Source organism: Chiloscyllium punctatum, chromosome 4 (assembly GCF_047496795.1).
Source record: "Chiloscyllium punctatum isolate Juve2018m chromosome 4, sChiPun1.3, whole genome shotgun sequence".
NCBI classification, from domain to species: Eukaryota; Metazoa; Chordata; class Chondrichthyes; order Orectolobiformes; family Hemiscylliidae; genus Chiloscyllium; species Chiloscyllium punctatum.
In genome coordinates this window covers 62,320,281-62,347,015 of record NC_092742.1, presented here as the reverse complement: position 1 = coordinate 62,347,015, position 26,735 = coordinate 62,320,281, and the positions used below count along the sequence as shown (strand labels likewise).

The following is a 26,735-nucleotide window of genomic DNA, read 5'->3' as shown; positions in this document are numbered from 1 at the left end:
TTATAAAAAGAAATAGTTGAGACAAAGTTGGGATAAAGTTTGTCCTTTGTTCCCTTGTGAGTTTCTGGAATGGGTGCTGCTGCTGAAGCCACCTCTGAGGCTGCCAAAGAAAGAATTTCCAGAACAGACCACACTGCCACCGCCGAAGCCAAAGCCAAAGCCAATGCATCACCATCATGGCAAAGAGGGGCAGACCGGACTCACCAAGTCACTGATGTTCAAGCCATCGCTACTTCAGTCACCACCCGAAGCCACCACATCACTGCCATAGCCACAAGGGACAAGCTGGTACCATCATGCTGCCAGCACTATAGCCACTGCTGAAACCACCACACCACCGACAGACCCACTGACGGTGAAGCCTTTGATAAAGCCGTGGTCACTACGGCCACTAGGAATGGACATCCAGATCCACCAGTGCCGTGAGCGCTCGCATCCATCTTCGTCCACCCCAGCAGCAGAAAAGAAGAAAAGGTGAACTTTGATACAAAAGAGAAGTGAGGAAATGAAGAAACAAAACCAAACAAAGGGAATTTGTGTTGCAGACGTTTCGTCCCCTGTCTAGGTGACATCCTCAGTGCTTGGGAGCCTCCTGTGAAGAGCTTCTGTGATCTTTCCTCCGGCATTTGTAGTGGCTTGAATCTGCCGCTTCCGGTTATCAGTTCCAGTTGTCCGCTGCGGTGGTTGGTATATAGAGTCCAGGTTGATGTGCTTATTGATTGAATCTGTGGATGAGTGCCATGCCTCTAAGAATTCCCTGGCTGTTCTCTGTTTGGCTTGCCCTATAATAGTAGTGTTGTCCCAGTCGAATTCATGTTGCTTGTCATCTGCATGTGTAGCTACTAAGGATGGCTGGTCGTGTTGTTTCGTGGCTAGGTGGTGTTCATGGATACGGATCGTTAGCTGTCTTCCTGTTTGTCCTATGTAGTGTTTTGTGCAGTCCATGCATGGGATTTTGTACACTACATTGGTTTTGCTCATGCTGAGTATCGGGTCCTTCGTTCTGGTGAGTTGTTGTCTGAGAGTGTCTGTTGGTTTGTGTTATGAGTCCTAGTGGTCACAGTAGTCTGGCTGTCAGTTCGGAAATGCTCTTGGTGTATGGTAGTGTGGCTAGTCCTTTGGGTTGCGGAATGTCCTCGTTCCATTGTCTTTCCCTTAGGCATTTGTTGATGAAATTGCGCAGGTATCTGTTTTTGACGAATACCTTGTATAGGTGTTCCTCTTCCTCTTTTTGCAGTTCTGGTGTGCTGCAGTGTGTTGTGGCCCTTTTGAATAGTGTCTTGATGCAACTTCTTTTGTGTGTGTTGGGGTGGTTGCTTTTGTAGTTCAGGGCTTGGTCTGTGTGTGAGGCTTTCCTGTATACCTTTGTGGTGAATTCTCCATTCAGTGTTCTCTGTACCATCACGTCTAGGAATGGGAGTTGGTTGTCCTTTTCTTCCTCTCTAGTGAATCGGATTCCTGTGAGTGTGGCGTTGATGATCTGGTGTGTGTTCTCTATTTCTGTGTTTTTAATTATTACAAAGGTGTCATCCACATATCTGACCCAGAGTTTGGGTTGAATTTGCAGTAAGACTGTTTGTTCTAATTCAACCCAAACTCTGGGTCAGATATGTGGATGACACCTTTGTAATCATTAAAAACACAGAAATAGAGAACACACACTGAATCATCAATGCCACACTCACAGGAATCTGATTCACTAAGAGGAAGAAAAGGACAACCAACTCCCATTCCTAGACATGATGGTACAGAGAACACCGAACGGAGAATTCATCACAAAGGTATACAGGAAAGCCACACACACAGACCAAGTTCTGAACTATGAAAGCAACCGCCCCAACACACACAAAAGAAGTTGCATCAAGACACTATTCAAAAGAGCCACAATACACTGCAGTACACCAGAACTGCAAAAAGAGGAAGAAGAAAACCTCTACAATGTATTTGCCAAAAACAGATACCCACGCAATTTCATCAACAGATGCCTAAGGGAAAGACAACAGAACGAGGACATGCCGCAACCCAAAGGACTAGCCACACTACCATACATCAAGAGCATTTCCGAACTGACAGCCAGACTACTGCGACCACTAGGACTCATAACAGCACAAAAACCAACAGCCACTCTCAGACAACAACTCACCAGAACGAAGGACCCGATACCCAGCATGAGCAAAACCAATGTAGTGTACAAATTCCCATGCAAGGACTGCACAAAACACTACATAGGGCAAACAGGAAGACAGCTAACGATCCGTATACATGAACACCAACTAGCCACGAAACAACACGACCAGCTATCCTTAGTAGCCACACACGCAGATGAAAAGCAACATGAATTCGACTGGGACAACACTACTATTGTAGGACAAGCCAAACAGAGAGCAGCCAGGGAATTCCTAGAGGCATGGCACTCATCCACAGATTCAATCAATAAGCACATCGACCTGGACCCAATGAATCGCCCACTGCAGCGAACAGCTGGAACTGACAACCTGAAGTGACAGATTCAAACCACTACAAATGTCGGAGGAAAGATCACAGAAGCGCTTCACAGGAGGCTCCCAAGCACTGAGGATGTCACCTAGACGGGACGAAACGTCTGCAACACAAATTCCCAGCTCGGTGAACAGAACCACAACAACAAGCAGCCGAGCTACAAATCTTCTCACAAACTTTGAAAACCAAACCAAAGCAGAGAAGAATTCAGTCAGCCAGGTGAGCAGAAGTGGAAGTGGATGGGTAGAGAGCCCAAACACTTCCTACCCTGCTTCCACCGACGCCATCTTGGAAAAAAAGGAGACGCACTGTTATCAAATGCTTGTGTATATTTAACTTCAAATAAAAGAAGGCATAAAACAATGACAGTACATTATGCACTCATGGAAAAAGACTTCTTGTGACAGAGATAGGACTGAGATAGGTGTTATTGATGTGACAGCCACAGCAACGTGTTGGCAGGAATCTGATGGCACTTTACAAATTTACTGCAAATTTTATCAAGGGTTCCTGGAACTAAATTTCAATCTGAAAGCAAGTTAGAGGCAAATTTTGACAACTATACTGAATGGCAGTGAATTCCACAGGCCTTCCCTGAAAGGGGCAATGCTGACATAATTTGAGATCTACAGTCTTGTGAATGAACAGCAACAGCCTTTATTGAGCAGTACCATATCGAGAGGAAGAGAGGACACCTTACTTGGAGTAATCCAGGACCAGGCTCCAGTTGCCTGCCTTCTGACATGGCAACATTCCTTTTACACATGCTCAATAGACACACTTAGAGGTATATTTTATTTTACACTCTTTAGATACGGGGTTCCTGCTTGCTACCCAACTTATGGGCCAGACACCCATTGCTCTGTAAAATTCAGTCCAATGTCTCCAATTGTGGGGGAATCCAAAACTGGGGGCCATAAATACAAAGACAAAGTACTGTGGGTGCTGTAATTCTGAAATAAAATGAAAGGTGGTTGACTTCACATTCTAATTCTGTTTTCTTCTTCAGAGACGCTAACCAACTTTCTGAGTATTTACAGAATTTTTTGTTGTTAGTCCCTAAATGAAGGTAGTTACTAATAAATCTGAAACAGAAATAAAGACAAATTCCTTTTGTCAGGGTGGTTAGGAACTGGGACTTGCTACCACACAAAGGGGCTGAGATGAGTTGCTCAGAAGTTTCCAAAATAAATTTGTTTAGTAGATGGGAGAAATGTAAGAGATGCTGAAAGGGTAAGATGTAGCGGATTAATTGGAAGAAAATTTGTATGGAGTGTAAATACCATCATTAACTAGTTGGACCAAATAGTCCATTTCTATGCTATAAATTTTATGAAATCTCACATTATCAATATAGATTCATTTTTTCTTGGCAATGTTTTACCTCTTCTTCCACTTTGCTGTCAAAGCCTTTCTCCAAGTCAAACTTTTCAGTTGTCCCTATCCACAGTTATGCCCAATACCCACATCCCATGAGACAACCCATAGTCTAGTGAATGCATCTCTTTGTATTTTATTATATGTGGTTTTGTGGCTAATTCATTAGGATTTCAAGACAGACATTTAATTCCAGATTTTATGAATTAGACTTAAATTCTACCAATTTCTGTGTTAGGATTTGCATCCATAATCTTAGTGTATTTGCCTGAGCTGCTAAATTAGAAGTCCATTGTCACTATATTTCACCATCTCCCAGAGTCTTTTTGTCAGCTTATAAACAAAACCTCAGGGAACTGAATTCTAAAAGAAATCAACCAATTGTCAACTTTGGTGATTTTGATAGAGAGTTTCTCTCCAGGAGATTTTTCATGCTGTTCGCTGGAAGGTTCATTTCCAGATGTTTGGTCACCCTACTAGGTAACATCTTCAGTGGGCCTCAAGCAAAGCACTGCTGAAAATTCCTGATTTCTATTTATATGTTTGGGTTTCTTTTGGTTGGTGATGTCATTTCCTGTGGTGATGTTATTTCCTGTGGTGAAGTCGCTTCCTGTTCTTATTCTCAGGGGGTGGTAGATGGAATCTAACTCTAAATTAATGAACTTCCATGCTCAGTGATGGTAAGGGACACCATCTTCTTTTCTGCTACCTCACACATACCCTGTCACTGCTACTGCATATACCTCCCACCAAAGCTCATGCTCTCCTGCTCTGACTATTGTACAAAGTATCTTCTCTCTCTAACTTTCACTCACCGTGCGCCCTCTGGAATATTAAACTCAGCATCTCCTCTGTGCTGCATTTTCACTCACTCTGGCCACCTCACCACTTTTTCCCTACCTGCATTAACTGCTGTGCCACTCATTTTCACCTCACTCAATCTCTCCCTTTGTTCCATTCCAGGAAAAAAACAGCCCTGGATGCGGCTGAACCAGCCGAGATATGCCCAACATTCCCTGTGACAGGAGAGGATCCTGCCCCTAGCTGGAGAAGTCTGTGACCATTCCATTAGTGATGACAAAACCTCCATGTCCAGAGTAAGAATCATTGTCTATTGCTGTGCTCCTTTCCCTTTACCACACTGTAAATGAGCTCTTTGCATTGTAGAATTTCTACCCCTATTTCCTGAGTCATTTTCTCTTTTATGTCCTGAAGGCAATGATAGAATCTGCATAGTCTCCACCATCAAGAGGGTGGTCCCACAAGTCAACCCATTCTTCACCACTGAGGAATGGGCCATAGATTCCTCAGAGAGTACACCAGCTAGACTGCCTCCTGCATCAGGTCAGATACTGAAATCTCAGTGGGTCTTTTAGTTAGATTAGCATCAGGAGCAAATGCTCGTGAGCACAATGTATCTGCACAACTGGTGGAGGAAGAAACAGCCCAGGTCACTGGCACTCAGAGGCTTGCCAGAGACCAGGAACCTGCTCAGCCTCAGGCACCCCATAGCGTCAACGATTAACAATTTTATCCAAATGTACAAACAGACCCAGGAGTAGCAGACAGGTTTGTCTGAAGTTTTGCCATACAGATCTGAAGACTGGAACACTCCAGCAACACAGTTTGCATCGTGCTGACTCTGACATGCAAGTGTCTAGCTACCTCCATGGATGGGTTGGCAGCTGCCATGGAAAGCCAAATGTGGCACACTCAGTGCCCGCTGGTAATGTGCACAGATTTAGCTCAGCAACAATCACAAGGCAAAAGGGCAATGAGGGCCAATGTTTCTCAGGATTCTGCAGAGGTGTTTGGTCTATTCCTTCTGCCCTGTCAACTCCCCTCGGTCCCACTTTGTTTGCGATTGTGATACTTGACTGTTGTCTGACTTCATTTCTTGCTGCTTTTTTTCTGTTGGATTGCTGTGATCCTAAATCCGTGGCAAGAGATTAAACTGGAGTTGATTGGGATGTTGGGTGGGAGGTGATGAAGATCTTGTCTATTATAGCCAGGATTAATTCTGTAAGAACTCCTTCTGTACCAAAGCATGCACTGTTTCACATAAATAGGATAGCATGACATATGATTAACAATTAGCCTCGAGCTATTGTTTGTGCTCTATCTAGTGGATGAGAGAACTGGATTCCATCACTAATTTATACAATATATACTGCAACAAGAACTTAAAGTGCTTTTATCTTGTCATGGTACAGGTGCCAAATCTGAATTGTGAAAATATTTTGATGGGGTTATTTTAAAATTGGCTGCTATAAATAATGTGTTGCCCTCTGACATCCAGAATTACAGCACTGGCAATGCACATTTATCTTGAAGCTTTTTTTAAAGCTTCTTTTTACTTTAGCACTTATAGCCCATGATTTTTTTAACGTTATTTTCAGAAAACAAACTTTATTGTGAGCTGCTAAATGAGTAAAAATGTTTTCTGTGCTTCTCAAAAACTTAAAGAGGACCAGAATTCTAATTAGAAATGCAGCATCTAATTCAAAGAGGATCACTGTAAATATTCCTAAACTTTCAGATTTCAAGATCAACTCTAAGGCACATCTGTTTCAAAATTCAATATTTCTCGATGATTCATACAGCATTTCTAAATTCTCTTGAAATGTATGAGGTAGGAGGAGGAAGGAAAAGAGGAGTGAGGCTTCTAATTTCATGGGTGAAAGGGGCTAAGTTCAAGAATGCAATGTAATGGATAGTATTCTTGGCCAACAGCTTGAATTAATTTGCTCTTTTGAAACTATCATCAGTGGTCTGATGTGAGTACGTGACATGAACTGACAATATAGGAATCTTCATGCTTAATGCATGGCCTTGAAAAAATATTCATTTCTGAATTTAAAAAAAATACTGAACCCATGCCAGATCTTTATTGCATGTATGACACAGAACAGCTCATTTACAATGCACTTTTAATGAATAAAATTTATATTTTTTTCAAAATGGTCCTTTAATCCTATAATCTTCAAAGAATTTAATGAGCTTTGCCAATTGAACCAAGAAACTTATGACCTTGGGCATTCTTGAAAGCTTGCAGCCAGTGACATTCCTGTGGAAACACAAGAGCATCTAACTGTAATAATAGAAACTAAAAACAACCCATTAAAATACTTTCATATTTAATGTAGAAATAAAAAGTTCATTGCGTGGGTATTTGAAACAATGCTGGTTTTAATCATGGCCTATAGCTCTACATGGAGAAGACTAATACAAGGAAGATGCACATTACAGTAAGAAAACTGAAGTACTTCATTCTTAATTAGTCAGAAAAATTGCAAAGTGATATTTTGTGATGATAATAATAACATGCATAGGTAACATGCATGTTTATCAGTGTTTTCTTGAATGTATGCTAGCACTTACATAATTATTGCACACTTCAAATTGATTCATTCTCAGTGATTGTATTTGAAATATTTTGGAGAGAACTGGTCATATACACTTAAAGCTTTCTTTTTATGGTCACCACTGGTGTTCAATTTTTTTTAAAGAAAAAGAAATACTGGATACCACAAATTTAAAACATAGATTACAATAAACCAATGTTCACGCTTTCTGTCAGGCAGCATCTGCAGTTTTGTTTTGAAACAACAGAGACTCGATGAGGAATCTCTTCCCACTCATTCGTATTCACTGACACTTGCCAACATGCACTGTTTCATTTCTTTACATGTAATATATTGTATTTTATTACTCTTGAATTGTTTATTCTTTTATTGTGATAACTGGTTACTTGAACATTGCATCTTATGTGCTGCTAAGACTTTGATTGGACCTACATTGTTGTCCAACATTATGCTTCATCCTTACTCTTGACAAACACGGTTTCCAACTGGACCATCTTGATTCACATTATGATCTCATGTAGCTTTGATTAAATATTGTCACTGGAGCCAAAACCCAAATTTTAAATTATTTTTATTCAACTAATGATTTATGTTTGTGTGTGTAAATGGAAATAAATATTTAATGAAATAGCCCCAGTAAGCTTATTGACAAGTTCACAGTAAACGATGTTTTGAGTGTTCACCGGCCATTTATTTTCACAGATGCCTAAAGATATTAGTCATTTAGAAAGCTTATTGCAGTAGTACCCATTAAATAATTCTGACATGCTGTAGGTTGATTGGTGTCTAAATTTGTGGAACAGAATTGACAAATTACAGAATTGCCAGACTCTAAAGTGTTCTTCTTTCCCCAAGAAGGACTTATTAACTTTCCATTCAAATGTTTATTTCTGATTCTGGACTGTGAGATTAGGAAATCTGCATGCTATAACTATTCATTGGAATAGACAGTTAGGCTAAATGTGGCACATTGCTGTCACACACATTAACAATATCATCAGATAATTTGCATAAGATTCAAGGAGGAAAAGACATTTGAACATGATAATAAAAAAAATCTGAATTGTACAGCATATTTCTCAAAGAACTAGTTACTATATTTTTGGTATTAAAGTACATTTATATGAAATGTTCTAAGACCATACAGCAGATGAGTACAATTTCTTTTCTGATTGACATTTCATGTATTTCCCTGAAGACAATTATTAAGAAGATGCACAATGGAATTGATATGACAGCATTTGAAATATTCTAGATACAGAATAGCTGTTATAATTATGTTCCAACAAAACACATAGTATTAAAATGAGATGTATTGTGCAAGTAAAATTAGTGTGAAACATTATTTATATCGAGAAATCCATATTGTTGGGTGGAATTAAAAAATGATTGAACATCGACCTGAAGGAGCATGGAGAACACTGGAGGGAGTAATTAAAAGGCCAGGATTTGGTATAACACTGTACTTAATAGCATTTACCATGAGCTAGACTCATTCTTGCACCTTTCAGTCCAAAGAACATTTGTTGTCCCAGTTGCTGGACTTGTGAGGGCACAAAGTAAGAAATGTCATTGGAGACCTAAGAAAAGGGAGCAACCAACAGGATTGCTTCTCACCAATAAGATTTTCAGATATGTAAACGTTAAATGAATAAGATTCTACATTCTCAACCGTTTAATCCCAGTGTTGGAGAGATAGATTGGAAGTACTCAATATTAATCATGTTGCTTAAAGGATATTAAAGCCAGAATGGACATAAGGTTTTGTGTTGATTTCAAAGGGCAAACACAGAATTCCCACATATATAAAGAAAACAATGGGGAGTTGCAAAGTTAACTATGGATTTACACGCTTTGGACAGTACTATTTGCATATTTTCATGCAACTGTGTATCTGGCCGTCACCTGAAGTTGCTGTCTTAGTTCTCACAAAAATAGCAGTGAGCACTGTTATCTTCGGTATTGTGGTCAATGGAAATTCTGTGGCATCACTCTGCTACACCAATGCATTTCCCAATTGTTGACTCAGCAACATAAAAACAGGTCAGCAGCAGTCTCATCAGAATAAATTCTTTATTGATGCATCCATAACATGGCAACCTGCAGCATGTTTGCTTCATGGTAGAACTCGATTATAACAAAGTTAAAAATCAAACAACACTAGCTTATAGTCCAACAGGCTTATTTGGAAGTACTAGCTTTCACTGTGCTGCTCTAACAGACAAGGAAGGACCTTTGTACGTGATTAGATTCTCATGCATTACCAGTTTATTATTGTCATCAGTTTCTGCTTATGCATTACATATTTCATCTTTTAATGGCATGTATGTTTGTTGTTGTTGGCTGTTCATCTGGGTAATATTCCTTCACTGATGAGTGTCATTCCCATGTCATTTATCATTATTTATTGTTGTTCCATTTCCTAGTTGGGTTGCTGTGGACCTCTGAATCTGATGGTTGATCTGTGTGTTGATGTCTGCTTTGTTGCACAAATCCGGACAACACAAGTTTTCTGTACAACAGCAGTAGCTTTATTATCGGACAGCTGGCGAGAGATTCAAAGCATCTCTAAAGTAGCCGAGTGTCTATTTGTAGTGACTCTTCTTCACAAAACTCTGCCTTACACACAGAGACATTATATTATATAGGAATTAAACAAAGATATATCAGTCACATGGGCATTTGTCATTACATAGTTTAAAGTAGGTAATGATGAACTTACAAAGCTTGATGAATGTCGATGTGCTGTGATAATGTGTGAATGGATTACAGAAACTGATATTCGTATTGTTCGTGATTGTGCCTTGATGGGAAGAGATTAAGGCAGAAGGGTTCTTACTTCAGTAAATGGGGGATTCACATACCTGTGCTAATATGGAGGGGAAGAGAGACAATGGGAGTGGGAGGCATTTTAACAGGGTTGTGGCCAGGGCTATCAGTCTTGTCTGGAAAGGGCAAATTCCTCTGTCTGGAGCTACAGGGGAATTGACATGTGTGGCTATACTAGACTCTATTTTTAAGATACAATCAGCCTCCTTTCTATTGAGGTTTTCTGTCTGGATTGTAAGAGTGGAGGTCTTTAATTGATAGTGCAGTAAGTCTTAGGCTGGGGGATGTTTAATGCTTGAGTCCCCATTGTGTCCTGAAAGAGAAGCAACGCATGGAACTGACCCCTCTGTGGCATTTTCACTTCCTATGTGGACTCTGAAGGCAATGATTAATTCTTGCAGCCCATGAGCTGTTGTGTCTAAGTACCCATGCTTATGATGGAATATCTAGTCATTCACTTCCACTACACATGACTGAGGTTGCAACTGCTTTAAATGGAACCCAAGCTGTCATTTGGGTTGAGATTTTTGGAGAGTGTTGATTGGATCTCCAGTGCTCAGATCTGGCAATGGATCAGAAGATTTTTTTATCAGACTGAAATTTGACTTGTTTCACTTTGATTATATCACTCGGACCTGATATTTCTTTTATCTTCTGGAACATTTTTGCCATTAGAAGAGCATATTAAGTGGTATGACATCAGTTTTCATACCAGATTACTTTTCATAACTTCTACAAGTGTTTTTAACCACTTGAGGATAGTCTCACACACATCTGAAGATTTTATGATGTTTTGAAGATATTAAGGAAACAGGGAGTGTAGGTGAAGAGAAACTATTTATGCTGGTTTGACAGGGCATCGTTTAAACATTACAGCCAGACCTTGAAGGGAGAAAAACTTCTTTCAACAAAAGATTGAGAAGTTTGAAACATTCTTTGGGAAATAATAAACAATTTTAAATGAAAGATTGATAACCTTTCATTAACTGAAGATATTAAACGATATAGGATGGTGAAATATAGGGGGCAATGTTATGCTATCGGGATTAGTGACATTGAATAGAAGCAGAACCAGTTAGTGCATCCACTCCAACCAAGCCCTATGGTGTTGCCATGATAAAGTGCTTTCCAGCCACTTAACAGACGGATAGCAGGAGTTCTGGTAAGTCAGAGGCCCAGAGCAGGATGTCAGGTGACAACAGAGGTGAATGCTGATCAGGATCTAGCTGCCGTTAGGTGGTTTAAAAGTGTATGGTACAGCAGACCTGGCCATTTCTGTGGATATATACTTTTTTTGAAGTTTTCACTGGTAATATATTGCCCCAGTGTCAGTCTTAGCCAGCAATCAATAGTTTTTGTAGAACAGATCATTTGAATGGTTGCAAACAAATTAGACAATATGATAACTTTGATGTTTTCCATGAGATTTACAGTGTGAAATTAATGTTCACCACTCTGTCTTGTTGCAAACATTTACAGACTCTGGTATGTTGATCAGTTCATTTATACCTTTCTGATTGGATGCCTGGTAATCTTTATTGCCACAAATAAACTCCTTGCACCTCGTCTGATAACTATGCATGACTTGTGCAGTTGCATCATTCTTTACTCTAGTGCACTGCCTCTGCCAATGGTCTGTTCTGTGACATGTTTGCAAAATTGATTAAAAGCTGGGCACCTTCCTGTTTCATACAGAAGGCTATCTCTTCTACATGTCGTGCTATATTTGGATACTCCAGTGATTGTATTAACTGTTGCATTTTCATTAGGATCTGCAACCTTCAAACTGCGAGGAGCAATTTGTGCTTGCATCCTTCTTCAAATGCTCATTGACTCTTTAAGTCTCTGGGTTGTATAGCAACTTCTTCTGGAAAGCTTCTATAGGGGAAGATGTACTCACCAATTCAACAATCCTGTTTGTTAAAGCACCTAATGAGCATTTTTCTCCACATCTGTTCTTGTAGTAGTCAATAGGTTTTATAGTGTTTTGTCTAAATGTGATCGATGAATACAAAAGATTTGTCTGAATCTGAACTCATTTTCTCATGTGGCCTATAACTTTTGAGAATCTTCTATCTCTACACTGTTTATCCTGATGTGTTAATTTTGTATTGACGTGGAGAGTGAGTGAAGGAAGATGTTGCATGCAATAGTGAGGCCAGTGAGTCTTAGTTGAGGTGGGACCAATCGCAGACACAGAATGAATGTGAGGGAGCAGACAGAATGAGTTATCACTTACCCTGGCGAAGCATAGAAAGCAATTGATTTTCTCCCTGCACTGTTGGACATTCCTCTGAATGGTTGAGATCACGCTGACCTGAGGCGCAATCCAGGATCAGGCTGCTGGAGTCTGGTGTGGGCCTTCCACTGCCAGTCCTGGGTCAAAGATGACCCTCCTCTGCACTACCACATTCACCAGACTTTCTAGGTCGCTGTTTCAAAAATGGCAAGCCAATTTGTCTTTGCCTTACAATACTTAGGGCAAATGTCACAAACTGTGCTGGGCAACTCTGGACTGAATTTGCTTGACTACATGTGGAACAAGCTTTTATATTTGACATCAATGCCAGAAATCCTAAAATGACCTCACAGTGGGGAGCATTTCCCCCTATGGTGAGTGGGAGAGCTAGAGTCGATAAAGTGTGGCACAGGAAAAAGCACAGCAGGACAGGCAGCATCTGAGGAGCAAGAGAATCAACATTTCTGGCATAACCCTTCATTAGCACCTTCATGGAAGAACCAAACTAACAGAGCACTGTAGTGGCACTGCACATGGTTAATGAGGTGATTTTGAGGAATAGCATAAGAAAACATTTGGTCTTGAGGAAAGAAACTCTTCATGAAACATATTAAACATGACACAGCCAATTCTGATAAGGTTCAGTTAGTGACTGAATGTGTTTAAACATTACAAATTCTGTTAGGAAAACTCCTGTGTCCCAATTTAAATTTGAGAATTTTATGGATATTCTACAATAGAACTCATCAGCAGGATGTTTACCACTTGCTATTTACCACATCATGTTAATGGATGAGTAATTTTCCTGCACGAATTAACTGATTAACTGTGTGCGTTAGTTTATTTAAGACAGTAAGATATTTCAAATTAAAAAGCAGACATTACAGAAAACCAACTGACTTCTGTGCATGCAGCCTGCAGACCCACAGCACAGTAATTACCAGAAAAAGTCACAACATTGTATACACAGAACCACAAACTCCTTAAAGTTGAACTTTCTTTTAAGGCAAGGCATACAATATGTATTTCTGCTACTGGCCAGCTACCCTTGTCACCCTTCCTTCTTCATCTCTCCTCCATGCTTGAGGAACTTTGACCAGACAGCACTGTCACTTCCTTCCTTCCTTCCTTCCTGGCATTTTGCTCATGTATGAATACTCCTGACTGCAGCCCCTTTTTCCAAATCATTCCTTTAAATGCCCCCCCCACCCACCCCCCCCCAGCCCCCACCTTAGGAATTGTGCACAGTGAACTCAGAACAATTCCTTCATCTCTCAGATTGGATCAACCACTAATGCACGTTGCCTTTTTCCTCTAGCCCTTTTTATGCCCTCTTAGTTCTTATGAATTGACCCTTAGGAAAATGTTTCTTTCTTCAAATTTATCACAGAGCCATTAAAGAAAGTTTTACCAACTCTGGAGCCAGATGAACATTATTGTGATAATTTATATCAGCTAAGTGGCTTATTAGCTGATTAAATAGTGTGAAAGGAGCAAATGTGTAGTGATTAGCTGGTTTTTTGTCATACTCATTAATTAAAATTAAAATGGTTTGCCTCTGGCATTTTCTTCAGAAAATAGAAAAATCTTACCAAACAACCAGAATGTGGTCCTATTGAATCTTGATTGATATTTAATTCAGTTCTAAATTCTGCACTCTGGAACTTGAATCTAGACTTGGATATGGAATGTAAATGAATATTATTATAGTTGCAGATTAATTGGTGGATAGTTATTAGTAATGATTATCATCTTTACACCAATCTTCTCCCTATGACATTTGCTTCCATCCTCACAAGATCTAATCCTATCTCTGCACCATTTAGGATTTCATATTTGATGATAATCGTAAAATAGCATCTGAATGAAATGGTTTAATTTTTAAAAGAATGTGCTAATGTTTCAATGTATTTTAAACATAAAGGTATTTCAACATAAGTAGAAATTGATTATCATTAACATGCATTATGAATAGTACTTTTTAATATCTATCTTATCTATCATGCCACCTTGCAAATATATCTGGAACAATGTCTCCCACAGTGGATTGAACTCATGAAGTAACTTTACCTTAAACCCTGTCCTAACTCTTAATCTTGTCATTATTTTTAACCCAGTCATTCAAAGTCAACAGCAACTCAATGAGAACAAGAAGACATATTGCATCTGGGACCTGAAACCTGATGAGTTTATCATGATACAACTTTAATAGTGAGTCTGAGAAAACAACCTTAATCTATTGCAATGTAAAAGTCTTCTTAATCTTGTGAAATTCATCAGTCAGTGGAAAAGATCAAATTAGGAAACCTTGTGAGAAATCAAGAACTGGTGTTTTCAATGACTTTGAATTAAAAGATTTAATTCGGTGAAATATTTACCAGATCCTGATTGTTATATTCTCCCTTGTTGTAAAGGTATATTAAAATTAAATACACAGAGAAACTGATTTGTGACAGACTTCTTCCTGTCTGAGCATCAATGGAAATGCTGAGGCAGCTCTAAAATTACTTTGCCAAGAGTAGAAATAATGGCTAGAATGTTGTGACGTGTGATGAATGAGCAACACTTACAATTCCTGGTATTTACAATTGGCTGCAAGCTTTTTGAAGGTGTTTTTGGGCAGTAGCATGGTCATTGGTGTCTGAAGAGTGCTTTCAAGCATGGATCTTGGACTTCTGTGAACTCGGCAAACAACAGAATATTTCCTGAAACAATCAAATTAAAGAATTCTTAGTAAATTAAAAATTTTAAGTAAGAAATTTTAATTGAATTAAAATTCACCTATAATAAGAGAGAATAAAGATAATACCGAATAGAGAATGACGGAACGGAAAAGTCTTTTTGGAAAGTTCAATTTAAAAAGTATCCAGCAATAATGAAAACATCATGAGACAATTGAGACTTGTAAAAATTAGTTTTCAGTGTAAGAGAAGTTGTTCATTAGTATTTATTTTCATTTGCAGGATACAAGTGTTGCTGACAAGCCCATGATTTATTGCCTATTCCAAATAGCCCTTGGGATGGTGGTGCTGAACCATTGTCTTGAACTGCTGCAGTCTTTGAAGTATGGGGATACCCATCGTGTTGCTGCAAGGGAATTGTAGTTACAGTGAAGCAATTATGATATAATTCCAGTTCATAGTGGCAGAGCTCCCATGTCTCTGGTGCTCCTGCCCTTCCTGGTGGATGATTAAAATTTATCATACTGTCCAAAAGTCACTTCCACCAGAATGGGTAAGCCAGGGCCTTTGACCTTAAGACGTGGTTTACTGTCACACTCTCAACATGAAGGTGAGAACAATCCTTATCTTCGAAGGCACAGATTTTTGTCAGACAGAAATGGAAAATCTTCATGATATCAACCAGAATGCAACCTTTCACTTGGTGACTGGCATATTTTCCAAGATTGTTAAAGAGTTCATTAATTTGACATTAGAGCAAGGCAGCACTAGGCTAGGGTTCAACTAGTCTTGTGGTTAGTAAAAGTCCATATTGAATTCGGACTAAGCCAGAAACTTACTGCACAATTACTTCCCTAGGATGACTTTGACTGTCTAAATGTACAGTTTGTGTGACACATATAAAGAATCATATAGGTCAGGAATTCATGTGATGGAGAGGGAGCACATTTTCAATTTTCAATTTTTACTTGCCTTGGAAGGGGCCAATGAGCAAACTTCAGAAAAGTAATGTTTTCCACAATAGTAAACAAGAGTTTCAAATGTAAAATAAATCAAATCAATGCATTTTAAATTTAAATGAATAAGTGGTAGAAATGATCATTAAAAAGTGCCAATCTAATAACATAGTTTATTTTGTCTTCTTTGTTAAGAAGCTCAAACTCATGATCATCAGGGAAGGCAATGGCCAAGCTCATGAGGCAGATTTAATTAACAGTAATTGTGAGTTGCCTCTAGCAGGGTCCACTTTGAGCTGGTCTCATCAGAACTCATACAAATATGGAGATCGTTATTAAGTTGACTTTTGGCCTGGAGTTTCCTCATTTGTCAGCCTGCTTTCCCTCTCCCCCTCTGGACATTCCCTCTCCCAAACTCTTATCCTTTTAATTCTTTCCCTCTTACTTCCTTCTCTCTCTTTCTCACCATTTTTCTTTATGCCTTTCCTCTCTCTAATATCCCTCTCTCAGAACTAGTTCTCTGAGTTCTGAAGAAGTCATACCAGACTTGAAACAGTTTCTCTCTCTCTCGATGCTGCCAGACCAGCTGAGTTTTTGCAACATTCTCTGTGTTTGTTATCAGGTGTGACTTGGGAACATATTCTGGGGCCAACTTCCACAAACCATCTTGGGATATTTTACTGCATTCAGGGTTTGAGATAAATGTGAGTTGTTGTTGGAAGCTAACCAAATAAGAACAAATGCTTTGTAAAGACCTGACTGTCTGTGAGACCATATGATTTGTTGGAAGGTTTTCCAATTAATGTATGTAATGTTGCATGTGCTACTCCACAACACTCAGCATGGTCTGATTGCTTGCCTCTGCAATGATTTTTGCAAGTAAGTGTATACTGAACTTTCACTTCCCTCCATCTACTTCGACAATGTTCATCTTTGAACATTATACAGTGGAGTAACACAATGAAATCACTGCATGCAGCCATTAAAATGAGGTTATCCCATTAATTGCCTGCAGCCTATGCCTTTAGAATATTTAATTGACAAATAATTATTTTGGGACATCCTGCAGTCATGGAAGGTCCCAAATAAATTTTCTTCCTATCCCTTGGCAACAGCTGCTAATGGCCTGAAAGGCTTATCACCCTTTTCAAATTCTGCAAGGATTTCCATCTCTATACTGTTACTTTTTAAATTATCCACATCACTTTCAATTTCTCCTAGAAACAATTCTCTTGTCACGCTGCTCCCTCTTCCTGCCCAAACACATACTTGGAGCTGAATAATTAAGCAAATGAGCTGAACCAGGGCATTTTACACACAGCATACCTTACCACTCTGGTGAGCTTTGAACCAATTTTTAACACACCAAGTATTGAACAAAATAAGCCAGCTTCTGAAATTGGCTGCATGATGTTTGAGAGACATTTCTCAATTTTCAGTTTTCAAATGGAAAAAAACACCAGCTCTTGATGTTTTGAGAGAGGACACATCAAAACAAATTGAGGTACAATGCTGTCAGGCTTATTCCTCCTGTTGCAGGCAGCTCACAACTTGAGACTGCCTGATTATTGTCATGAATGCAGTATGCAATTAATGCGAAATGAATTGTTGACTGGCTGCATGCATAGCAGGAGACCAAGGATCAGACTAACACCACTTGAAGCTAGTTTGCTGTATTTAAAGAAAACCTGCAATTCATAGTGGAGAGCTGAAAGTTGGTTACATCAGTGTGGGAACAATATAGGAAGAGTGATTACATAGAAAATGCTCATAGTATTGAAACCACAGGTCAGAAAGCATACACCAAGGTTCTGCCACGCTGCACTAGAAACCACTTCACCTGGGTTGGGTGTGGAGAAATCCATGGAGTTGGTCTTATTTGATGAGTTCTATGGGATGTTTGATCATTGTTTGTCTGCTTACCCATATTTACTTTATCTTAAACCTGAATGTTTTGTTTTTCTAACACTGTATTTATTGTAAAGTTTAGCATGTTTGCTCAAAATGGTGAAATCTTCTGGCTATGTTCTCTTCATAAGTACCTGAGATCTCAAACTACACCTAATTTAAACAATTTATACACTTTATACACCTCTTCCCACTCTCTGACTATACTCCTCTTCCCGCTCTGTCCTTCTCTACCTGTTTTTCCACTTTGTCTCCCACTCTCCATCTGTTTTGCACTGACCCTTTGAACCTTTCCCCAAATTCACTTTCATTTTTTTTCTCTTGTTTGCTCCCCTTTAACTTCAAAGCATTAGCAGTATGGGGTGAAAATAAAAATCCACATGGTGACTTTTTTGATATCACTGCAGAGGGAGATATGCTAAGGAGTAAGTAACTAGGATATAGAACATGGGACCATCAGCTTTTGAACAGTCCAGCTTGCAGTAATCATTGTTGAGGCTTTACACTGAATCTGTCTGCTGAACAATTTGTACTCCTTCACATAAACAGAATTTAGTTTGCTAGTCCTAGTTGAAGATTGGGACATTTGTGTTAAGTAACCATAGACCCACAGTAGCAAGCTCTCAAAATTTCCACCATTATCTTCAATTCTTTGCAAAAAATTTTGTGTTATTAAAGTCACCAACTTTATTTTTCTCTCAGCAATTTTTAACAATGCATAACATGTGAAATATTTGTAATCAAATGAACTCCAAATGGGAATTTGCTTCCTTCTGGAATGGTTCAAACTGAGTTCGTTATGGGAGTCCCAGGGTAGCCAATTAGAGAATTTGGGCTGAATCTAGGTACTAAAAAATAAACCAATTAGTACAGCCAACGCTTTTCAATTCCAAACATGTAAGGAAAAAGTGGAAAAAAAAATGGTTCGGCCAGCCATTGGAAGAATAGACCCCCAACCTTCCACGAGCATGTTTGGTTCCAGCTTACCCCCTCAATACTAACACTGGAGAAATACACTCAGAGCAGTCAGTACTGGAGCTAGTAAACTGCTCAGCGTGGATAAAACTGTCGTTAAGAAGGGGAAAGGATTGCTGCAATTATGGAACAGGACAGAGGGAATGGGAAAAGAGGAGGTGGTGCTGCAGTTTTGGAATTGACACGGATGTAAATACTCCAATATGCTGAAAGAGCAGAGGAAAGTGCTGCAATCTTGGGTATTGGGATTGGAGGGACAAGTCAACTGTTGGTGTATCTGGTTTGCCAGACTGTAACTTTTGAGGAATTTCTGATAGGTCCAAAGGTCAATCCAACCCTTATTACTGATAATTAAATAAATAATAATAAAATGAGTGAAACTGAGGATAAAACATTACTGAGTCAAAGCCACTTTTCTTAACATCAAAGCATAATTTATTGCATGACAGTAATAGATGTAAATTTAATTGTCCAATTAAACAGAGTCAAGGATGCCATTGGAATTTTGAGACAGGTTCCTCGATTTTCCACCCAGAAGTGAATGATGTTATCAGATTGGCTTGAGCTTAATGTAATCTCCAACATTGACCTTTTCAGAACTATTACCTCAAACGACTTCTTCTTCACAAATTTGTCTCTTGATAGGGCGCCAGTGAAGTTCCTAGTTTGTGCCCTGCAGGACAAATTGGCTTGAGTCAAGATCTAAGCAAGCAGCTGCAAATTATCTGTTCTGAGGCACTCGGTATTAATATTCTAACATTACAGTGTACTACTGTTCTGTCTTGTTCAAATATGATGAGCATAATCATGAGGTAATTAAGCACAAAATGGCTCCTTCCAATGTGGAGCAGGAGATGTCTGCTTCTGTTGATAGAAAACAGATTCATCTCATACTGAAATCTCTTGTGGTCTTTTTGTGCTACAGTTAGCATATGTATTTCCAGCTTCAAGGCCGATATTAAAGACCAATCAATGAACATATGCAGAAAGATTTACAGGGGCTCCACAGCTTGTTTTCAACCTTACAACTCACAGAAGTCTGACTGTCAAACACTAAGTTAATATTTAGAATGCATAATCAGTATCTAAATGATTTGCCTTTGAGTTATATAATACAAAAAAAAGATGTTGCAGTATCTGCTAGTCCCACTGCTCACTCTGACCCACTTTTCAAATCACAAAATTCCAATTAATCTGGCCTTTAAACCACTGGATGATGATATGCTCAGTTAATTTAAAATTCATAGCTGAAATGGGAAAAAAAATTGTAAAAATATTTTCTTCTTGATGACAGAAATAAAATTAAATATATCTTGTATACAATGTTTGGTATTTAGTATATAAAAGTAAGTTTTTGTTGTTGTTGTTGAATAATCTCCATGCAAAATTCTCTGCTAGATGTTGTGGAATAATATTGTCCTGTTTTATTGTGCACACTTTCAGCTTGAAACTCTCAGCATTATCATCCCAGAAAGCTCAGGAGCCGTAATGTCATTGTAACCAGATTGCACTGCACAGAGCAATGTGTTCTAGAAATCCTCAATGTAATCAGAGCACTGTTTTAAATTCAAGGTGATGTGAAAAAAATTTATAGAATGTACAAGAGTTGCATTGTAGTCAAAATATGTTGCAAGCTGAAATAATATACTAGACTCCGTCCATAAATATATGTAAGGCTTTGCAATTTTATTTTTAAATGTTTCTCTCTCCACAAAGATATAAAGGAGAGTTAAGAAGGATAATTTTAACCACCAAGGATGAGTGAGTTATGGTCAGATCAAAATCAAAAATGAAAAAAAAGAACAAACCTGAAGCCAAACCACACCAAACTCATACTTTCCTGGTTTTAACAAACATGGGGATGGATGTCATCTGTGTTGTAAGGGAAGGCTTCAACCAATACTTTGTTTTGCTTCGATCTTCTTTGGGTAGATTAGTTGCCATCAATTTGGGAGCATTAGTCTAAAGCTTACTAATATTAAGTAGTGAAGAATGACATGTGGAAGTTGAATTAAAGAGGTATGCTGCAGGGATACATTTATTGCTGTAACAGCTGCTCCTTTTTTGAGGTATTTTAGGTGTTGGAGGTGATTTCCTCGAATTCCAGGAGCAGCAATTACAGTTTCAAATGCTGTTGCATTGTTTTGGAACTTTGGAGAAAGTGAGTCACAAAGGGAGAAAGACAGAAAAAGGCAGTGAGCACATGATTCTGTAAGGGAGAGAGACAGAAAGAAACCCAGACTGCTAACTGACACAGCAGTGAATCTGCGTAGTTACTGCCTTTGCTGTTTGAATTCATGTATCGTTGGACATTGGAGTGTGTCTAGGAAAACCTAACAAACAGCGAAATTCACAACTGATCTTGGAGGAACCTGTTTGGGAGAGGTCACAGCACAGAAACAGATAAGTAAATAGTTTTAAGTATAGCCTTGCTATAAATCTATAATAGTGAGTAGAGTGGGTTCTTTCTTGATTATATTTTTCTCATTGGGATCTGCCTCTTGATTAAATTTAAAAAATATAAGCCATAATTATTAAGTTAGCCTGGAGCAGTGTTTTGTAGAGCAATCAGGTGGTGCTATTTTCTGGGTCTGTAGATTAGAAGGAGCAAACTGGCCTTTAGTAGAGAGATATGCTCTTCTTGTCGGATGTGGGAGTTTCGAGGGAGTTTACAGGTTACTGAGGATTATTTCTGCAACAAATGTCATTGATTGTGAATCCTGTCAGATCGAATGGATCAGATGAAGTGACAGTTAGAGGCAATGAGGAATTTACAAGAGCTAGCAGGTGTGATGGATGGCAGTTATAGGAAGGGAGAAAAGTCACAGATATAGTCAGTGAGATGAGTTAACTCCATGAAAGGTAGAAAAAGTAGGCAGGTAAGCAGGATTCTTCTGTGGCTATCCCCATTTCAAACAAGTAGGCTGTTGTGGTAAATAAAAGGGATAATGGTCTTACAGGGGAATGTAGCACGAACAGCCAAGTTACTCAGACTAAAACAGGCTCTAATGTAATGTGGAGTATGTCAAGTTCCAAGCGACCGGTTGTGGTAGGGGCTCTCTAGTCAGAGGCACAGACAGACGTTTCTGCAGCCAGCAGCGAAAAATCAGAATAGTGTTTTGCCTCCTTGTTGTCAGAATCAAGGATGTCATAGAGAAGGTGCAGAATGTTCTCAAAGAGGAGATGGGCCAATAGGAGGTCATTGTACACATTGGTACCAAAAGACGTAGGAAGGGAAAAGGATTAGATTCTGAAGGGGGAATATAGAAAGTTAGGCAGGAATTTAAAAAAGGAGGTCCTCAAGGGTAGTAATATCTGGATTAACTCCCAGTGCTACGAGCTAGTGAGGGTAAGGATAGGAGGATAGAGCAGTTCAATGTGCGGCTGAGGAGCTGGTGTATAGGAGAATGATTCACATTTTTGGATCATTGGAATCTCTTCTGGGATAGAAGTGACCTGTCCAAGAAGGATGGATTGCCCTTGAATTGGAAGGGAACTAAAATACAGGCAGGGAAATTTGCTAGAGCTGCTCGGGAGGATTTAAACTAGTAAGGGGAAGGTTGTGCTGGGACCTGGGGACATTGTGAGGAAAGAGATTAATCTGAGACTGGTATAGTTGAGAAAAGAAGTGAGTCAAACATTCAGGGCAGGCAGGAACAAAACAGAGAATAAAGTAGGACTGATAAATTAAACTGCATTTACTTCAATGCAAGAGGCCTAACAGGGAAGGCAGATGAATGCAAGGCATGGTTCAGAACATCACAGCAATTACAGAAACATGGCTCAGGGAGGGACAGGACTGGCAGCTTAATTTCCCAAAATACAAATGTTTAAGGATAGAAAGGGAAGCAAGAGAGAAGGGGGAGTGGTGTTATTGATTAGGGATGGCATTACAGCTGTACTGAGGGCAGATATTCCTGGAAATCCATCCAGGGACGTTACTTAGAGTCATAGAGTCATAGAGATGTACGGCATGGAAACAGAACCTTCGGCCCAACCTGTCCATAAGAAAGGGATGATGACCTTATTGGGGTTGTATTATAGACCCCCTAATAATCAGAAGGAAATTAAGAAACAAATTTGTATGGGGATCTCAGTTATCTGTAAGAATAATAGGGTGGTTATTAGATTACAGTGTGGAAACAGGCCCTTCAGCCTAACAAATCCACACCGACCCACCGAAGCACAACCCACATATACCCCTTACCTAACACTACGGGCAATTTAGCATGGCCAATCCACCTGACCTGCACATCTTTGGACTGTGGGAGGAAACCCACGCAGACACGGGGAAAACGTGCAAACTCCACACAGTCAGTCATCCTGAGGTAGGAATTGAACCTGGGTCTCCGGTGCTGTGAGGCAGCAGTGCTAACCACCGTGCCGCCCGTGGTAGGGGATTTTAACTTTCCAAATATAGACTGGGACTGCCATAGTGTTAAAGATTTAGATGGAGAGGAATTTGTTAAGAGTGTACAAGAAAATTTTCTGATTCAGTATGTGGATATACCTACTAGAGAAGGTGCAAAATCTGACCTACTCTTGGGAAATAAGGCAGGGCAGGTGACTGAGTTGTCAGTGGTGGAGCACTTTGGGACCAGCGACCATAATTCTATTAGTTTTAAAATAGTGATGGAAAAGGAGAGAGCAGATCTAAAAGATTAAGTTCTAAATTGGAGGAAGATTAATTTTGAGGCATTAGGCAAGAACTTTAAAAAGCTGATTGGGGGCAGATTTTCGCAGGTAAAGGGACAGGTGGAAAATGGGATGCTTTCAGAAATTAGATAACGAGAATCCAGAGAAAGTATATTCCCATTAGGATGAAAGGAAAAGCTGGTAGGTACAGGGAATGCTGGATGACTAAAGAAATTGAGGGTTTGTTTAAGAAAAATAAGGAAGCTTATGTCACGAATAGACAGGAGAGACCGAGTGAATCCTTAGAAGAATATGAAGGCAGTAAGGGTATACTTAGGAGAGAAATCAGGAGGGCAAAAAGGAGACATGAGATAGCTTTGGCAAATAAGGTTAAGGAGAATCCAAAGAGTTTTTACAAATACATTAAGGACAAAAGGATAAGTAGGCAGAGAATAGGGCCCCTCAAAGATCAGCAAGGCAGCCTTTGTGTGGAGCTGCAGGAGATGGGAGAGATACTAAATGAGTATTTTGCATCAGTATTTACTGTGTAGAAGGACATGGAAGATATAGAATGTGGGGAAATAGATGATGACATCTTGAAAAATGTCCATATTACAGAGGAGGAAGTGCTGGATGTCTTGAAATGCATAAACATGAATAAATCCCCAGAACCCGATCAGGTGTACCCTAGAACTCTGTGGGAAATTAGGGAAGTGTTTGCTGGGCCCCTTGCTGAGATATTTGTATCGTCGATAGTCACTCATTGATAGGTGAGGTGCCAGAAGACTGGGGGTTGGCTAACGTGGTACCACTTTTGTAAGAAGGGTGATAAGGACAAGCCAGGGAACCATAGGCCACTGAGCCTGACATTGGTGGTCAACGGTGGGGGGTGGGGGGGGTGTTAGAGTGGTGCTGGAAAAGCACAGCAGGTCAGGCAGCATCCAAGGAGCAGGAAAATTGAAGGGCGAAAGCCCTTTATCAAGAATGGTGGTGGGCAAGTTGTTAGAGGGAATCCTGAGGGACAGGATATACATGTATTTGGAAAAGCAAGAACTGATTAGTGATATTCAACATGGCTTTGTGTGTGGGAAATCATGTCTCACAAACTTGATTGAGTTTTTTGAAAAAGTAATAAAGAGGATTGATGAGGGCAGAGTGGTAGATGTGATCTGTATGAACTTCAGTAAGGCGTTCGACAAGGTTCCCCATGGGACACTGGTTAGCAAGGTTAGATCTCACGGAATACGGGGAGAACTAGCCATTTGGATATAAAACTGGCTTGAAGGTGGAAGACAGAGGTTGGTGGTGGATGGTTGTTTTAAAGACTGGAGGCCTGTGACCAGTTGAGTGCCACAAGGATCGGTGCTGAGTCTAATACCTTTTGTCATTTATATAAATGTTTTGGATATGAACATAGGAGGTATAGTTAGTAAGTTTGCAGATGACACGAAAATTGGAATTGCAATGGACAGTGAAGAGGGTTACCTCAGATTACAATGGGATCTTGATCAGATGGGCCAATGGGCTGAGGAGTGGTAGATGGAGTTTAATTCAGATAAATGTGCGGTTCTGCCTTTTGGGAAAGCAAATCTTAGCAGGACTTATCCACTTAATGGTAAGGTCTTAGGGAGTGTTGCTGAACAAAGAGATCTTGGAGTGTCTGCTCATTTCTCCTTGAAAGTAGAATCACACGTAGATAGGATAGTGAAGAAGGTTTGGGATGCTTTCCTTTATTGGTTGGAGTATTGAGTACAGGAGTGGGGAGGTAATATTATGGCTGCACAGGACGTTGGTTAGGTCACTTTTGGAATATTGTGTGCAATTCTGGTCTCCTTCCTATCAGTAGGATGTTGTGAAACTTGAAAAGGTTCGGTAAAGATGTACAAGGATGTTGCCAGGGTTGGAGGATTTGTGTTCTTGAGAGAGGTTGAATAGGCTATGGCTGTTTTCCCTGGAGTGTCAAGGCTGAGGCGTGACCTTATAGAGGTTTATAAAATCATGGGGGGGCATGGATTGAATAAATAGATGAGATTTTTTCCCTGGGGTGGGGGAGTCCAGAACTCGAAGGCATAGTCTTAGAATGAGAAGGGAAAGATATAAAAGAGACCTAATGGGCAACGTTTTCACACAGGGGGCGGTGCATGTATGGAATGAGCTGCCAGAGGAAGTGGCGGAGGCTTGCACAACTGCAACATTTAAAAGGCATCTGGATTCGTGTATGAATAGGAGGGGTTTAGAGGGACAGGGGCCAAGTGCTGGCAAGTAGGACTAGATTAAGTTGGGATATCGAGTCAACATGGACTAGTTGGACCAAAGGGTCTGTTTCCGTGCTGTACATCTCTATGATTCTATGAGTTTCAGCGTACAGACATCTCACACAGTAGAAAAACAGCAAGTTTAAGTAGAGTATGCTTAGATAACTCCAGAGCATTGATGGAAGACATGAGTATCTCTTAAGAGATACCAGGCTAACCTAAGTTACATGCATGTTAATTGTAAAGATAAAATTCTAGCAGATCAACACAACACTGCTCATCTCCTCCCACAGGCAGTCAGATATATTTCAGTGGATGGAACTGTACAAAGGCTTCATCTTAACCCTTAAAGTTCAACTGCCTTAGACAACATCTTGCTTGATTCCAAGTGGCTGGTCAGTTGGTAAAAGCTGCAGTATAAGGAGTTAATTCTATACTAATAGCAAGAGTGCATCATTGCTAAGGTCAAATCATGTGGAATTGGCACCTCAGCGAAGAAGATTCATTTGGGTGTTCTGCTAACACATGCCTTTGGCAATTGTATAAATAATCAATAAACATCCATAAGTTTGCATTGTTTACAGCCTTCAGCTTTCAAAAGCATCCAGAACCCAGTTGTGATATGTCAACATGATGACAGTGCTTAGCAAACTGTTCACAGAAGGTCTTCACAGGTGCCAATGAAAGCAGGAATGTGAAAAGCCATTGGCTCTGAAGAGTACACGTGAGACAATGTCCAATGCAGTAATTGGAGCCTGTAATCTTGACCAGAATTTCACAGCTGATAACTAGAAGTACAAATGCGATGCAGATCTTCTTTCTCCTGTTTGAGCTCCTGGGCCCCTTGGGAAGCTTAACCCAAGCTCAATACTGGAAAGCCTCTTGTTGTCAAACCAGGCAATGCTGGATCACCTCCAAGTCTTGTTTGGAACAGTCAGCCATAAGTTTGAAGTTTCCAAGCCTATCATGAACTTCCTGGATCTCATTACCAATGCATCTAGGGTCAATGTGGATCA

General features: G+C 39.8%; 1 long non-coding RNA gene across 1 annotated transcript in view; it reads left to right on the top strand.

The window, feature by feature from the left end:
* Nucleotides 1-26,735, top strand: part of LOC140475937 (uncharacterized) — a 225,489-nt gene that overhangs the window by 179,565 nt on the left and 19,189 nt on the right. The window contains exon 2 of the long non-coding RNA XR_011960367.1: nt 14,427-14,520. This is a non-coding gene — a long non-coding RNA (uncharacterized lncRNA). The remainder of the gene's footprint in view (nt 1-14,426; nt 14,521-26,735) is intronic.